The sequence below is a fragment of the Monodelphis domestica genome, chromosome 6, assembly GCF_027887165.1.
Source record: "Monodelphis domestica isolate mMonDom1 chromosome 6, mMonDom1.pri, whole genome shotgun sequence".
NCBI lineage: Eukaryota > Metazoa > Chordata > Mammalia > Didelphimorphia > Didelphidae > Monodelphis > Monodelphis domestica.
This window is the reverse complement of record NC_077232.1, coordinates 262,979,344-262,994,996: the sequence shown is the minus strand read 5'-3', so window position 1 is coordinate 262,994,996 and position 15,653 is coordinate 262,979,344. Positions and strand designations below refer to the sequence as shown.

At 40.4% G+C, this 15,653-nt stretch overlaps 1 pseudogene; it reads left to right on the top strand.

Moving 5' to 3' along the window:
- The first annotated feature begins 7,497 nt into the window (after positions 1–7,497).
- LOC100015044 (heat shock cognate 71 kDa protein-like) lies at positions 7,498–9,395 on the top strand (annotated as a pseudogene).
- The last annotated feature ends 6,258 nt before the right edge of the window (positions 9,396–15,653 follow it).

The following is a 15,653-nucleotide window of genomic DNA, read 5'->3' as shown; positions in this document are numbered from 1 at the left end:
TTTCATTTGATTTTCACAATACCGCTATGAAGTAAAGTATGTTTATTATTCTTTTCTGAAAGACACTCAGGCTGGGAGATATTTATGATGCTCATGAAGCCAAGAAATATTGAAGGTGGGATTCCAAGCCAGATGTTACTGACTTCAAGTCTCATAGTTCATGAACCACGCCACACTGCTTCTTATGTTGGTAACATACGTATTGTCACCCGGGTTTGTAAAGATGAGGGAACTGATGCTCTGAAGGCTAAGGGACTTGCCTATAGTCTCATGGCTGATCTCAGTTTCAGAGCCAGGATGCAAAACGAAATCCTCCAACTCTAGGTCCATTCAATGTTCTCTCTGCTGAAAAGTATTATCTATGTGCAAGGCCATCTTAAGGTACAGGCAGAAAGGCAGAAGCTAGGTGGCACAGTGGATGGTTCTGAGCTGGAAGCAGGAAAACTCTTCTTGAGTTTATATCCAGACTCAGACACTTACTTAGCTATGTGACACTGGTTAAGTCATTCTACCCAATTTGCCTCAGTTTCCTCATCTGTCAAATAAGCTGGAGGAGGAAATGGCAAACCACTCCAGTGTCTTTGCCAAGAAAACCCCAAAATGGGGTCACAAAGAGACTGAAACTAACAACTGAAACGTAACAAACAAAAACAATAACAACAGAGGAGAGGGGGGAAAGCTTCAAAATGTAATTTAAGGAGGAAGGCTTAATGATTGTTTCCCTGACAGCTGGCCATGGAAACCACACATCTTTTCTGTTTGGCCTGACATTGTCTTCTCTCGGTTGGACAAAAATTCTTGTTGATATTGTCTCAGAAAATTGCTTTTTAAATGCACTTAAGAGGGGAAGGAATCCCTTCGTTCTCTCCTTAGTACTTAAAATTAAATTAGTATTTAAAAAACAGGTTTTTGCCAATTAGAGCTCTACTGCCTATCTCAACTCATCTTCCTCCCTCCTTGGCCTTTGCATACTTAGATGTCATTCTATAGCCATGTTGGAAGAATTTCTAAGAAAGAGGACAAAACGTTCCCTAAGCAGAAAAGGGAACTTCATGGAAATGGGATGCCTGGTCATGCTGGTTTTAAATATAGATGTTCTAGTGTTGAAAATGAAGATATGAACACCCAGTAGAATAGGAATGACAATTTAGCACATCTATGCTTTTCTCTCCTATTAGTATATTCTTCTTTATCTTTCTTCTACTTTTCTACCTATCTTTTAAGAAAATTATATATAAAGAAAAGAATAAAGACTGGGTCAAGGAAAGAAAAAATTAGAGGAGAAAACAGGTTAAGATTAAGATATTGCTGCTGGTACTGTAGAAGGTAGGTTGCTGCTTCAGTGAGAATCAGATGTTTAGCCTTCCCTTGGATTCCGGGTGTCCTAGACCATGGAGATAGCTGAAGTTGCTTTATCTTTGGTGCAAAATTTCTCTTTTGGAGAGATTTAAGAGATCTTGGTGATCAGAGAAACTTTTTAGTCCTCCTTCAGAATATTGTTCCTGTGACTACCTTAATTACATTTAAATAAATATAAATGCTAAAGACAAAACTGCATGAAGCCCTTTTCTAGAATTTCTTCTTAAAATAAGAGAGGGGAAGCAGAATAAGAACAAGAGGAATGACAAAAAGGGTCAAGTTTCAAGGCAAGGGCCAAGGAAAAATTGTGCTGGTTTTATCCTTTTGTTTATGCTCTGGTTGTTTGTGTTAGTTCTTGTGGCTTCTAGTTTCAAGAAACCCCACTTCAGGTTGCTGAAGGGAGAACGAGACTCTGGAAAGAAGCTGATGGATGTAATGCTGACAATTTCCATCGTGCTCCTATCCCCAGCTTGTTACACTAGAGACTTTGGGGAACTAGAGACTAGGGACCTCTTGGGTGAGATCTGGGATTCTAGCTTTGGGTTGAGCTGAGTTACCTCATTCCCAAGGGAGAACTCCTTTACTCTATCTTGTCTAGTATATATTCTTCTTTGTATACCTTCTCTGATTTCTGTTTTGCTATCAACTCAGGTAAATGGATTTCTTTGCCACTTGCTATGTATGTTCATTTATAGAACTGACATCTAGTGGAAAGAGAGTGAAATCTTGGATATAAAACTTGGGTCCTACTTTCTCTATAGTGATCAGAAGTTTAACTGGAACCTGAAAACCATATGCCCTAGACTAACAACATTTAAGGGACCAGATAATCTAGCCTGGTCCTCTTTGTATCTGAGGAGATCCAAGGGATCATGAGCCTGACTCCCAACCCTCCTGAAAGAAATTAAGACCTCTTTTGGAGAAGGAGGGGAAGAGAAGAGGGGAAGCTCTTCTAGCTTCATAAGGACACCTCCACACTACAGGTGAGGGGCAGCCTTTGCTATACTAAGAAAAAATAATCATAAAACATTGGGAGGCAATAAAGTGCAGTAGAAATAGCACCAAAGCCATGGCAGGAAGAAAAGGGAGCTAAACACAGAACTCCACCCAATTTATCTCCTGTCTACATCAGCATGTAATGACAGGAAGTGAGTGGGCTTCTGGGTAATATAGTTTAAAGGTACAAGATTTCTGATTACACACTTCCTTCAACCTGTTTTTGAGTTCTATGTCTAACACTATGTGATCTTAGACTATCTTGGATTTTTTTTAATTTAAATTTTTCTTTCCTCATCTGTAAAACAGTAATGTTGTGAAGAAATTAACTTTGTAAGTCATAAAATATTATATAAAAACCAATTAAATTTAAATTTAAATTTTTTTGAATGGTAAAAGTCAATTTTAATTAAGCCAACATTCTACAGAATCCAAAGGACTGAATGTCATGTGGAATCTTTCATACAATAGTAATATGTTTCATCTACAGTCTTTGCAATAACTATTAAGTTTTGATTTAGCGGAAACTGTTTACAAGCAATTTTTCTATCACAAAATTAAATTAAAACGAAAACAGAATGAATAGTATTATATAACAGTATGATTATCCTGAATGATTTATGATTTATCAGTGATGCTTCAAAATTGTATCTTGCTTTCTTCAGTTTTTTACACATGATTTGAAACTATAAAAAAAGAGTTACATCATAAATACATAAGATTTACACAAAGCACCATAAGGAAAATCTAACATTAAATGTCACTGCATTAAAGAATCAAGAGTAGCCACAAAGAGTTTAAATACTGAATTTATAAGGTATTGCAATACAAATATTTAGTAGCATGTCTGCTCAACTTTAGTATAAAAAGATTGCATTTCTATGAAAAAGCTGTATAACATAAATAGCATTCAACACTTCTAGTCAATACAAAAATGTCAAAGCTGCATGATTCACACACATTAGTAACCTCCAAACTTTCTTTAGAGTAAGCAAGCCTATTAGGAGAAAGCTTAGTTTATGTATTTCACATGCTGGTAATTATTAATGATATTAATGAATTAAATTATCAATAATTATTTTCATTTATGTAGCAATTATACTTTTGACTCATTCCCTCAAAGGCAGCCTAGTAGGTCACCTTTCATTTTTCAAAGGGGTGCCTTGAGGAGGCTGGGGTGTCTGTCTTTATAGCTGTTAACTTGAGCTCCCCAAGCCTAGTTCCCCTTATTGTAGGGAGCTGATAACTAACACTCTAGTCCCATTCAGCCCCTTAATATTGTATGACTTTTGCAAAATGATATTTACTCTAAACATATAGCAAGAACAAACATACAAACTCTCTCTTCCATCCCTTCCCCCAGACACACATAGGCAGTTATTCCCTGGAGAAGGACCAAAACTTAGTTCAGTTCCTACATAGCAATGGTCCCACCAAGTTCATGTCCAGATACAGTATGACTGGGATGATCATCAATGAATTTGACTTCTATTGGCCCAGTTTGAGGTCACCCCTTGCCATGTTTGGGGCATTGATACTGGCTGACTGTGACACCTGGTTCTGTAGTGCTTGGATCCCAGAGGGCTCTTATTATGGATGACCTTCTAAACTTGCTTAGGTAGGAGACTACTCTCCTCCCCTCAAACAAATAAATCAGAAGCCAGGGATTAAGACCTGTTCCTCAGGGCAACACAGCTTCAGAGGGGAGTGCTTTAAGAGCTCTCTTCCTTTACCCACAATATCTCATTCAATGCTATGGCCAATGGAATCATGGAATGAAGTAAAGAAAAACAAAGAGGAAATAGTAAAATCTGATGGGTCTGTTTTTAATGCCTCTATAGCCTACTCTTGCACATGCATTTAGGAACTAGAACCAGTTATAGAGTATCTATACGTGTTCCGAGGCATGCTCCCATAACTCTCCTGGAAGCAAGACTCCATGTCATCTTCCATGTTGAGAGGTCATGTCAGCTGAGCAAGCTAATGGTGTCTGCACTTGCTCCAGATCCCTATTATATCTACGTGGTCCACTTTCCAAGAAGACCAAATATGTGAATACCTGTATTAAAGGATTAATCCATAAAATAGCAGTTTTTCATCTTTTGACTATCCTTTCCTGAGTTCCTTTGGGTGCTATAAAGGTCCCAAGTCATCACTTTGGGGAATCATCTTAGGAAAGAGCCATCCTTGAAGCATTGTAGAACCTGTTCTGGCTTTAGATGATGGAAAGATTCTTATCAGATCTCATAGGTTCATCCAACAGCTCCACAGCTCTCAGATTTATACATTTAGCTCTAATCTCTTTCCTGAGCAATTGGTTTTAAGGGACTTGCTTGTGATCATGTAGCTGAGAAATATCTGAGGTTAGATTTGAACCCAAGACCTCCAGACTCTAGGCCTGGCTCTCTGTCTACTGAACCACGTAGCTGCCCCCCTATTAAATCATTCTAGAAAGCCCAGAGAAAATGATCCTTTGCCTGGCTACTTAAAAGACAGAAACCTAAGATCTTCTCCCTACTCTTGTCCCACTTTGAAAATACCTGCTATTTTGGAAATACCTGGTCTTATTTCTTCAAAATAGGTGCTATTTTCTTCAATGGTAAATTTTGTGCCTATTCAGTAGATCAAGGTGGATGGATCTCAAGGCTATGTATTTGGAGTCACAAGCTACCACAGAGTTCAATTAATCCATCCCTATCATTTTACAGAGTAGAATGAAGGTCCATAAAGTTAATCACACAATTAATAATCACAGGGACTTGAAATTGAACTGATGTCTTCCAATTTCAAAGATATATATTCTTTTCATTGTATCACACTGCCTACTGGGATAAGGGAATTGATTTTCTCCAGTTGTTCCTATGCCCAGTCTTCAAGATGAGGCCAAACAATCTGGGACACAGATGATGGAAAAAGATGAAACCAGTGCTTAGGATGAAACCATAAAGAATAAAAAAAGGTGAGAAATGGAAAATAACTACTTTGAGTCAAAACCTATTTACTCTAATTCATATCCTTGAAGGCACTCCACTCATATCCTAGGTCCAATCTATTTAATGGTACCTGTTCCTTCTGCCCCATGGCTGGGGCTCATTTCAATAGATTGTCAGCAAGGATCTTTGAGAGTTAATTGATGAAAATGACCTGGAAGGGTATAGGGAAGTGGTGGTGGTGGTCAGAGGGAGCCAGGGGAGGCCAGTTCTCTTCCTGCTTGTGGCAAGTAACAACTGGCTCTGAGGATTGAACTAACTTTCCTATTTAGAAACTTAAAGAGCCCTTCAGATGAGACCCCATCATACAAAAGGGCATGCTGAACTCTTGGGAGAATAGGGCAGTGGCAGGAAATTTGTGTCATAGAAGAGGGAAGCTCTCATTTGGAAGGACTTCAAAGGCTGACTGGAGGCAGTCCCGTTTAAAGCTTCATCAATGCCAGCATGTTCAAATTTCTAATCACCAGTGTATGAACTGAGTTCCTGAATTTGAGAAGGAAAATAATTACATCTCTTTTAATCTTCCTTGCAGCCTCTCAAATAGGGGCCACCTCACAGTAGGCCATGAGAGTTTACAACCTGGAAGAATGAGTGCCGGAATGGTTTGATGTGCTTTGTTTTCTTTTTTGTAGTCTAATGTGGAAGGAGGCCAAAGTACTAAGAAAATGGGGAAAAGCTTCTGAGATCTAGGGCTGAGGATGAAGCAACTTTCTGTTCTAATCCCAGGGGCTGATAGGATAGCACCCAAAGGAACTCACACCAGTAAAGGCCTGGAAAAGTATTAGCTCAACTTCCTTTAACTGCATCCTTCAGCCTCCACCCAATGGTGAAATTTTGAAGCAAACAAAGCATCTTGGAAACCCTCCACCAAGTCAGGATAAGACATTCAGATACCCAGGGCAAAGTTTGACAACTGAGCCTTACATATGTTACTGTCCACCAAAGGCTTTGAGAGACTTCCTTTTTATAACAATTTCCTTCACACAGTTGCCAGAATATTATTCCTAAAGTATCAAGTCTAATTATGTCACTCCTCTGCTCCAGAAGCTTTAGTGACTTTTCATGATCTCTAAGATCATTTAAAGCCCTTCTCAACCTGGATCCAGACTATATCTTCACTTGCCTCATCTCTTCCACCATCTCCTCCTCATTAGAAAATTGGACTCTGTTCCTGGAAAATCCCTAAGCTCTGCTAGAACAACTTGGTCTAATATTGCTAAATTCCAGTCTTCCACAGCACTCTTCTTGAATAAATCTAGACATTATATTTTTTGTGCATCCTTGCATTTTCTTGCGTTTTCTAGCACTTCTTTATCTGTTTGCCCTCATAAGAATGTAAATAACTTATGGGCAAGAACTGAATAGCTTCCTTCCTTCCTTCCTTCCTTCCTTCCTTCCTTCCTTCCTTCCTTCCTTCCTTCCTTCCTTCCTTCCTTCCTTCCTTCCTTCCTTCCTTCCTTCCTTCCTTCCTTCCTTCCTTCCTTCCTTCCTTCCTTCCTTCCTTCCTTCCTTCCTTCCTTCCTTCCTTTGTTTCTTTCCTTCCTCAATGTCTGACATAGAGTAAATGCTAAAAATGCTTTATCTATCTTAACTGGACTGAGGTGATTGTAAATAAAGAGAAGCAGATGAGTGAGAAAGATGTTATGGTGGTAGAAACAGGAACTGTAACTGATTGAAAATGTAGGGTGAAGGATAGTGAGGAATCCAGAATAACACTAAGGTTATGAGCCTTGGTAACAGGAAAGATGATGGGCACTATCAACTAAGTCAGAGAAATCTGGAAGGAGTGGATTTTTGGGGAGGGAGAATGAGTTCTGTTTTGGACATGTTGAATTTGAGATTGCTACAATACATTCCATTTAAAATATCTGAGAGGTGCTATTCAGTGCAGCAGCAGCCCTACTCTCTCCACAGTGAAAGGGACCCACGATTAGCATTGATCTTGGCACCACTTACTCTTGTGTAAGAGTCTTTCAACATGAGAAAGTGGAGATCGTTGCTAATGACCAAGGAAACAGGACCTCCCCTAGCTACGTCGCCTACACCGACACAGAAGGTTTAATCAGTGATGTTGCAAAGAATCAAGTTGCAATGAACCTCACCAACAGTCTTTGATGCCAAACGTCTGATTGGTCACAGATTTGATGATGCAATTGTATAGTCAGACATGAACCATTGGCTTTTTACAGTGGTGAATGACAGAGGCAGGCCTAAGGTCCAAATGGAGTACAAAGAGGGAGACCCAAAGTTTCTATCCAGAAGTATCATCTATGATCTTGACCAAGATGAAAGAAATTGCTGAAGCTTACCTTGGGAAAACTGTCACAAATGCTGTTGTCACAGTACCAGCCTATTTCTACAATTCCCAATGACAGGCCACCAAAGATGTTGGAACCATCCCTGGTCTCAAAGTACTCTGAATCATCAATGAGCCAACTGCTGCTGTTATTGCTTATGGCTTGGACAAAAAAGTTGGTGCAGAGAGAATGTGTTGATCTTTGTCCTTGGAGGTGGTACCTTCGATGACTCCATCCTTACCACTGAAGATGACATCTTTGAAGTCAAGTCCATAGCTGGGGACACCCACTTGGGTGGTAAGGACTTTGACAACTGCATGGTCAACCATTTCATTGCTGAGTTCAAGCAAAAGTACAAGAAGGGCATCAGTGAGAACAAGAGGGCTATCTGCTGTCTGCGTACTGCTTGTGAACGTGCAAAGACAATCCTCTCCTCCAATAAACAGGCCAGTATTGAGATTGATTCCCTCTACGAAGGTATCGACTTCTATACCTCTATTACCCAGGCCCATTTTGAAAAGCTGAACACTGACCTCTTCCGTGGCATACTGGACCCCATGGAAAAGACCCTCAGAGATGCCAAGCTAGATAAATCACAGATTCATGACATTGTCTTGGTGGATGGTTGCATTTTAATCCCCCAAATCCAGAAGCTTCTGTAGGACTTCTTCAATGACAAAAAGCTCAAAAAGAGTATCAATCCTGATGAGGTTGTTGCCTGTGGTGCAGCTGTCCAAGCTGCCATCTTGTCTGGAGATAAATCTGAGAATGTACAGGACTTGCTGCTGCTGGATGTCACTCCTCTTTCCCTTGGAATTTAAACTGCTGGTGAAGTCAAGACAGTTTTGATCAAAAGCAATACCACCATTCCCACCAAGCAGACTCAGACCTTTACTACCTACTCTGACAATCAGCCTGGTGTGCTTATTCATGTTAATGGAAGTGAGAGAGCAATGACAAAGGATAACAACCTGCTTGGCAAGTTTGAGCTCACAGGAATCCCTCCTGCCCCAAGGGGTGTCCCTCAGATTGAAGTTACATTTGCCATTGATGCTAATAGCATCCTCAATGTGTCGGCTGTGGTTAAGAGCATAGGCAAGGAGAACAAGATCATCATCACCAATGACAAAGGTTGTATGAGCAAAGAAGACATTGAGTGCATGGTCCAGGAGGCTGAGAAGTACAAGGTTGAAGATGAGAAGCAGAGAGACAAGGTGTCTTCCGAGAATTCTTTTGAGTCTTATGCTTTCAACATGAAGGCAACTGTTGAGGATGAGAAATTGCAAGACAAAATTGGTGATGAAGACAAACAGAAGATCCTTGACAAATGCAATGAAATAATCAATAGGCTGGATAAGAACCAGACTGATGAAAAGGAAGAATTTGAGCATCAACAGAAAGACTTGGAAAAAATCTGCAACCCCATCATCACCAAGCTATACCAGAGTACCAATGCACCCTGGGATGCCTGGTGGGTTCCCAGGAGGTAGAGCAGCCCCATCTGGAGGTGCTTCTTCTGGAACTACCATTGAAGAGGTTGACCAAATGTACCAGAAGAAAAAGCATTCCACACAGCTTTCCAAAAATTGAAGGACTCAAATTTGTAGCCAAGGCAGTAGCAGTTTAAAAAGTTAACATTTAAGCTACTGTGTAAATCTGGGCATTCTGAACACTTGAATGTGTGCAGAGGGAGAAGTGAACAACATTGCACTTCATCAGCTCTGTATAAAAGCAAGTGGAAATGCAATTCTTGTCCTGGAGAATAAAAAATATTTAAAATTGGCACCATAAAAATAAAATAAAATATCTGAGAGGTAGTTGAAGATGAGAGACTGAAGTTCAAGAGAGAGTTAAGGGCTGAATAGCCTATCTTTAAAAAACACTACCCTTTAATTTATATATACATTCATGTGTGGCATCCACTGCATCCTGGGCCATCTGCTGATACTTCTCAGAAAAGTTCCTACTACTCCTAAGTCCTGGCACACTTACCTCTTGCCTCCGAGATCCTCCATAGCTGAAACAAGCATCCTCATGACCCTCTTCTCCAATTCCACAAATAGAGAGAGAGGGGGGCAGAGAAAGACAGAGAGACAGTGAAACAGAGACAGACAGAAAGAGACACAGAGAAGGCTAGAGAGAAAGAGAAAGGCAATGACAGAGACAGAGAGATAGAGCCAGAGAGTCCAAGAGACAGAAAGAGAGACATAGACAGACAGATAGACAGAAAGAGGCAGAGAATGACAGAGACAAAGAGGCAAAGAGAGACATGGATGATCTCTTTCCTCCCATCTTGCCTTACTGCCTTTATAACTCATTTTTCTCTCTATATGGAAATGAACATAGAAGGGTCTAATGATGTAGAAATTAAACCCTTCAAGCAAAATAAAGTGTGTTAAGGATTTACTTAAGGAAGAGGGGGGAAGTTGCCTGTGTTTCCCATTTGAAACTCTTTCCTACTCTTTATTCTATCCTAGTGAGAGACGGTACCACTTAATAGAATATAGCATTCTATTGCAGGCAGAGGTGGTTTTTTCTCCTTTCTTTTTCTTTTCTCTCCTCTCCAAGCTTTTTGTTTTTCTAACCTTCCTCTTTTAGGAAGTGGAGGAGGTAATTAAGATGTCTTTTCCTTTTAGCTCCCGATGGCCTGCAGATTTCATGTAACAACAGGAACATAATAAGTTTGTACCACCAGCCCCGCCAGCCCATTGTCTTCAGAATTCTCCTCATTGTATGCTCTATGAGAGCTCTCTTTTTTCATGGACTTCCAAGTACTGCAGGAACTTTCTGTGCATTAGTTCCACTGAGTGTTGAGAAAATGAATAAGGAGAAGCATCAAAGAGCCTACATAGAAAGGAAGGAGAAGGTAGCAGGCATTTCTTATATCATCCCAAGTATGTGCCAGGCACACAGGGCATTAGAAATAGGATCCTCACAACAACCCTAGGAGGTAGGTACCGTTATTATTCCCATTTTGTAGTTGAGGAAACTGAGACTGAGAGACACCAAGTGACTTGCCTTATTTCATGCAGCTGGTTAGGAAGAACTAAGTTCAAATCTTACCATAGATAGCAAGTCTCCAAGGCAGTGTTTGAATGCATTGCTTTCTCACTCCAGACCTAGCCCTCTATCCACACAGAGCTAGGGATAAGGTCCATAAAACCTCAAAGGCGAAATTAAGGGATGTGGCAGTGTACAGAATTAAGCTCTTCTTAGTGTAGAGTTGACCATATGGTTAGGCTGTTCTATGGCAATTAAGATCGGCTAGCTGGTGCCAAAGGACAGAGAGTACTGGGTGTGAAGTCCGGAAGCCTCATCTTTCTGGTTCAAATTTGCCCCCAACTCTTATTAGCTGGGTGCTCTTGGGCAAATCATTTTAACCCTGTTTGCCTCAATGTGCCCATCTGAAGAATGAGCTGGAGAGGGAAAGGGCAACCATTCCAGCTTCTTTACCAAAAGACCCCAGTTGAGGGTCACAAAAAAATCAGATATGATCAAAAAAATGACTGAACCACCGCAAAGGTGCATCTGCCTCTTCCTGGGCAGGCGATAGAAACTAGCCCCAATATTTCTGTTTCACCCCAAGGCTACCTTGAGGCATTGTCTGGGCTCTTCTAATGAAAAAATGCAGGTTTGCTGATGTGAAGTGAGCATAAGAATGTGGAGTTAACAGGTAAAGGATGGGGAGAGGTGCTTGCAGGCTGAGCCCTATTTCTTCCCATTTCTAGTATTTACTGCTCTCTTTGGGAAACAAACAAGCTGTCAGAGCCCCTATCCATGCTGCTGGGTGCTTGTTTTAATGATCCCATTGCTTGCCATCCATCTGCATAATAAGTCTAGCCTTCCTAGGCAGTTGTCTGCTGTTTTTTTAGACCCTGCAGGGTTTTCTCCCCATCTCTGCCTCATTCAGTTTCTAAAGTACATGTTCCTAAGAGGGCTACAATTGCATGCACCATGCTTGATTGAACTCAGCCTTTTTATTCCCCTTCTGGGTTCCTTTATTTGGTGAACATTTCTTCAGCATATGCTTGGGAATAGAGCTGTGTTAAGCTGGGGTAATACTGGGGTAGATAAGATGGTGCCTGCCCTCAGGGCATGTACATTCTTTTTTTTTATTTATACCCTTACCTTCCATCTTAGAATCAATGTCCTGTATTGGTTCCAAGGAAAAGTCTTAAGGGCTAAGCAATGGGGGTTAAGTGACTTGTCCAGGGTCATACAGTTAAGAAGTATCTGAGGCTGGGTTTGAACCCAGAACCTCCCATCTCTAAACCTAACTCTCAATCCCACTAAACCACCTAGCTGCCCCCATATTTACATTGGAATAAGGGTGATAACATGTACATCAACATAGCAATACAAATAGAACTTGGCATGTTAAAGGAAGAGGCATGAGCGACCACTCGAGGAAAAGGAAAGAGTTGGATATTGGATTAGAAGACATTAATGTAAATATTAATTCTAAGGCAAATGATTTATCACCAGATCAGGACTAGATCAGCTGCTTTTAATGTGGAGTCTATGAATCTCCCATGGGTCTGTGGACTGATATCAAGGGTTCTGTGAACTTGGATGGGAAAAAAAATAACATTTCTTTTAATTATTCAAGAACATTATTCTGAAAAAGATTTTGTCAAACTCCCAATAGAACTCATGAAACAAAAATGGTTAAGAACTCTTGGACTAGTTGTACTTGAAAGTCCCTTCTAGCTCTCATCCTTTTTGCTGTCATCCTAGGAGGGAGAAGTCAGTTTTGGCCAGAGTGATCATGGAAGGTAAATAGATGGAATCTGAGATGACCCTTCGAGGTTGGATAGGATTTCAATAGATGGAGGTGGTCCGGGAGGGCATTCCAGGCATTGCAACAGATTTGCAGGAGCAAAGCTAAGTGAGTCTTCTGGATTGCTCTAAAGTCTTACTGGAAGGACACTGCTTCCTCTCAACTGAGCTAGCCAATATCCTCATTGAAATAATTCAGGGATTTTCCCACCTGTAGATAATCAGAGTACAAATTCCAAGTTATTCTCAGACATTTTGTTGCTGGGGTAGTTCCTGCCACAAATCCACCAACTAATTTTAGTGATAAAAGCTCTGAAATAGGAAAGGAAAAGGAAAGAGGAAGTTAGACCCATCAATTGTGATTTATTAAGCTCCTACTTTGTGCAATTGAGAGGCAGCATGGTCTACTGAGTCTAGACCTGACTGACTTCAGAGTCAAGAGAGACTAAGTTCAAGTCCTGCATCTGATATCTATCTATCTATGAAGTCTTGGGTCTGGTAGAAAGAAAAAAAGAGTCAAACATTAGGTACCAGAAACCCAAACAAAACCCAAATTGAAATAGTCCCTTCTCCCCCAAAGGACTTATATGGCATTGAGGGAGATAGTATATACAAATTGTATATGAGATAAACATGATACAATTTTGATTTATGAAGTCTGGTTAAGGAAAATATCAGACAATGTCATGGGAAAGTGTGGGCTGCCTGGACCCAAGGCCAACTACCTGGGCAAGAACTGAAAAACTCATTCAGGAAACTAAGAGGTGATGTCATAATTATGTCAACTAGTCAGCTAGTCAAAGATCACTGAATATGTCGAAGAATGGTGTTTCCATCAGTGAAGGCATTCACTGCTTCTGCTAACACAGATTTTGACCCTTCCATGACTTGGGGGATTAGTTCTGGGAAGTTGCCATGGTCAAAACATTTGTCGATTTAAAGCTGTCCTGGTGATGAGCCTCTGAGCATGGGGACATCAGACATAGAGAGTCTGCACAGGAGTCATACTCAAAAACTTACAAAAAGAATCTTTATATTGTTTATAGAACATGAAGCCAACCTTGAAGGCTAGTGTGAGGACAGAGCAGAAGCCTGATTGTTATAACCAAATAACGATAGAGCACTGGGTTTGGAATTCAAATCTAGCCTCAGATACCTATTAGTTATGTGACCCTGGGCAAGTCATTTCATCTATTGGCCTCAGTTTCTTCATCTGTAAAAAGAGCTAGAGAAGGAAATGGTAAATCACTTTGGTATCTTTGTCAAGAAAACCCCAAATGGGGTCATGAAAAATCTGACATGACTGAAAAATGACTGAAACAACACTGATCAACTTACTCCCAAGAGAATGAATTATTTTGTTGCCATTATTGTTGGTTTTTTCCATGTCTATAATAATAATAATAGCACTTGTATCTCACTTTAAGGTTGGCAAAGCACTTTACATATCTTGTCTCATTTGTTCCTGACAACAGCTCTGGGAGGCACTTGCTATTCTTATAGGCTTGAGATAGAATGACTTGCAGGGATCACACTGCTCAGAAGTGTCTGAGACTGAATTTGAATTCAGGGCTTCTCATTATCTATCTGCTTGGTCAATGAAACCAGGAAATCTTTTCAATGATCAGGATGCCTGACCTGTATGACACCAAACACCTAAATTAACTAGATCTTTACATGGTGTTGAGGCAGCTTACCTCTTGGTCAGTGTTTTAGGTATCCATCCTGTGAGAGTAGATTTTTTTTTCTTTCTTTATACCATGAGACTTAAGGACACTTGTGTTGTACAATGTATTTGATTAATGGACCCTTTCTCTGGGGATTTTTAAGTTAAGTTTGCAGCCTTCTTGTAGAGCTGAACTTCTATTAATCTGGGATCCCCAAGGAATCTGTGTTTAGATTTCAGGGGAGTCTGTGAAATTGGATGGGAAAATTTTAAATCTGTATTTCAATATAATTGGTTTCCTTTGTACCACTAGCTTTTCAAGCACTGAACTCCTCCCATAGGCTTCTTTTATAGAAAGCTTTGAACTGTTGGATTTTTCTAGGTCCAGTACCTCTCCATTCTCCCTCAGAGGTTTGGGTTGGCTTCAATTCCACAGAACTCCATGCCTTCCTCAAGGATAAGCAGGTCACCTGGAATCTTGTCATCTTGCTAATTGACTCAGCTTTCCATATTTAACACCTTCCCTACTCCCTTTGATTAGAGAACTGGAGAGTAGAGTGGTAAACCCTTCTCAAAGCCTTCCTTTAAAAAGGGTTTTGAAAGTCTAGTTGTCTGACTCTTCCTGACCCAATCTGGGGCTTTCTTGGCAAAGATACTGAAGGGGTTTGCCATTTCCTTTCCCCAGTCATTTCATGATGAGGAAACTGAGGCAAATAGGGTTAAATGACTTGCCCACAGTCACACAACTAGTAAGTGTCAGGCTGATTTGAATTTAGCTCTTTTTAATTCTAGGCACAGAACTCTATACACTGTAGTCCTCTCACTGCCTGAAAATTCAATATTTTCCAGATAATCTCTATTAGCTACACTGTTTAGCTTCAGCTCCATGGAACACAATCCTCCTTACTTCCCATCTACTCTTTATAGCTTCCTTTATGTGTCATCTTCTCCTTTTAGACCATAAGCTCCTTGAGGTCAGAGACAGTCTTTCTAATTTGTATTCCTAGCACTTGGCACTTAATGAGTGTTTATTGAATTGAATTGATGCAACTCTTATTTTATATTTTTATTTAAAGTCATCATTCTGAAAAGGGGTTCATAGACTTCACACACACACATCCTTATTTGGGGATGTTCCTTAGTCAAAAAGCTTTCCTTCTCCCACTTCCCTTCCTTTTATCATCATACAAAATGTAGGAGAGACTATTGCACTATCACAGTACTACCCTGAAGAAACATCTATACTGGATCATTGTAGAGTCTTTTTTTTTTTACATCCTTACCTTCCATCTTGGAATCAATACTGGGTATTGGTTCTAAGGCAGAAGAGTGGTAAGGACTAGGCAATGGGGGTTAGGTGACTTGCCCAGGGTCACACAGCTGGGAAGTATCTGCCGTCAGATTTGAACCCAGGACCTCCTGTCTCTAGGCCTGGCTTTCAATCCACTGAGCTACCCAGCTGCCCCCATTGTAGAGTCTTAATGCCCTGAGATTTGCTATTTGGGTGACCCTGAGCAAGTCACAACCTCTGTAGGTTTCAGTTTTAAGTTACTTAATTTCTAAGGT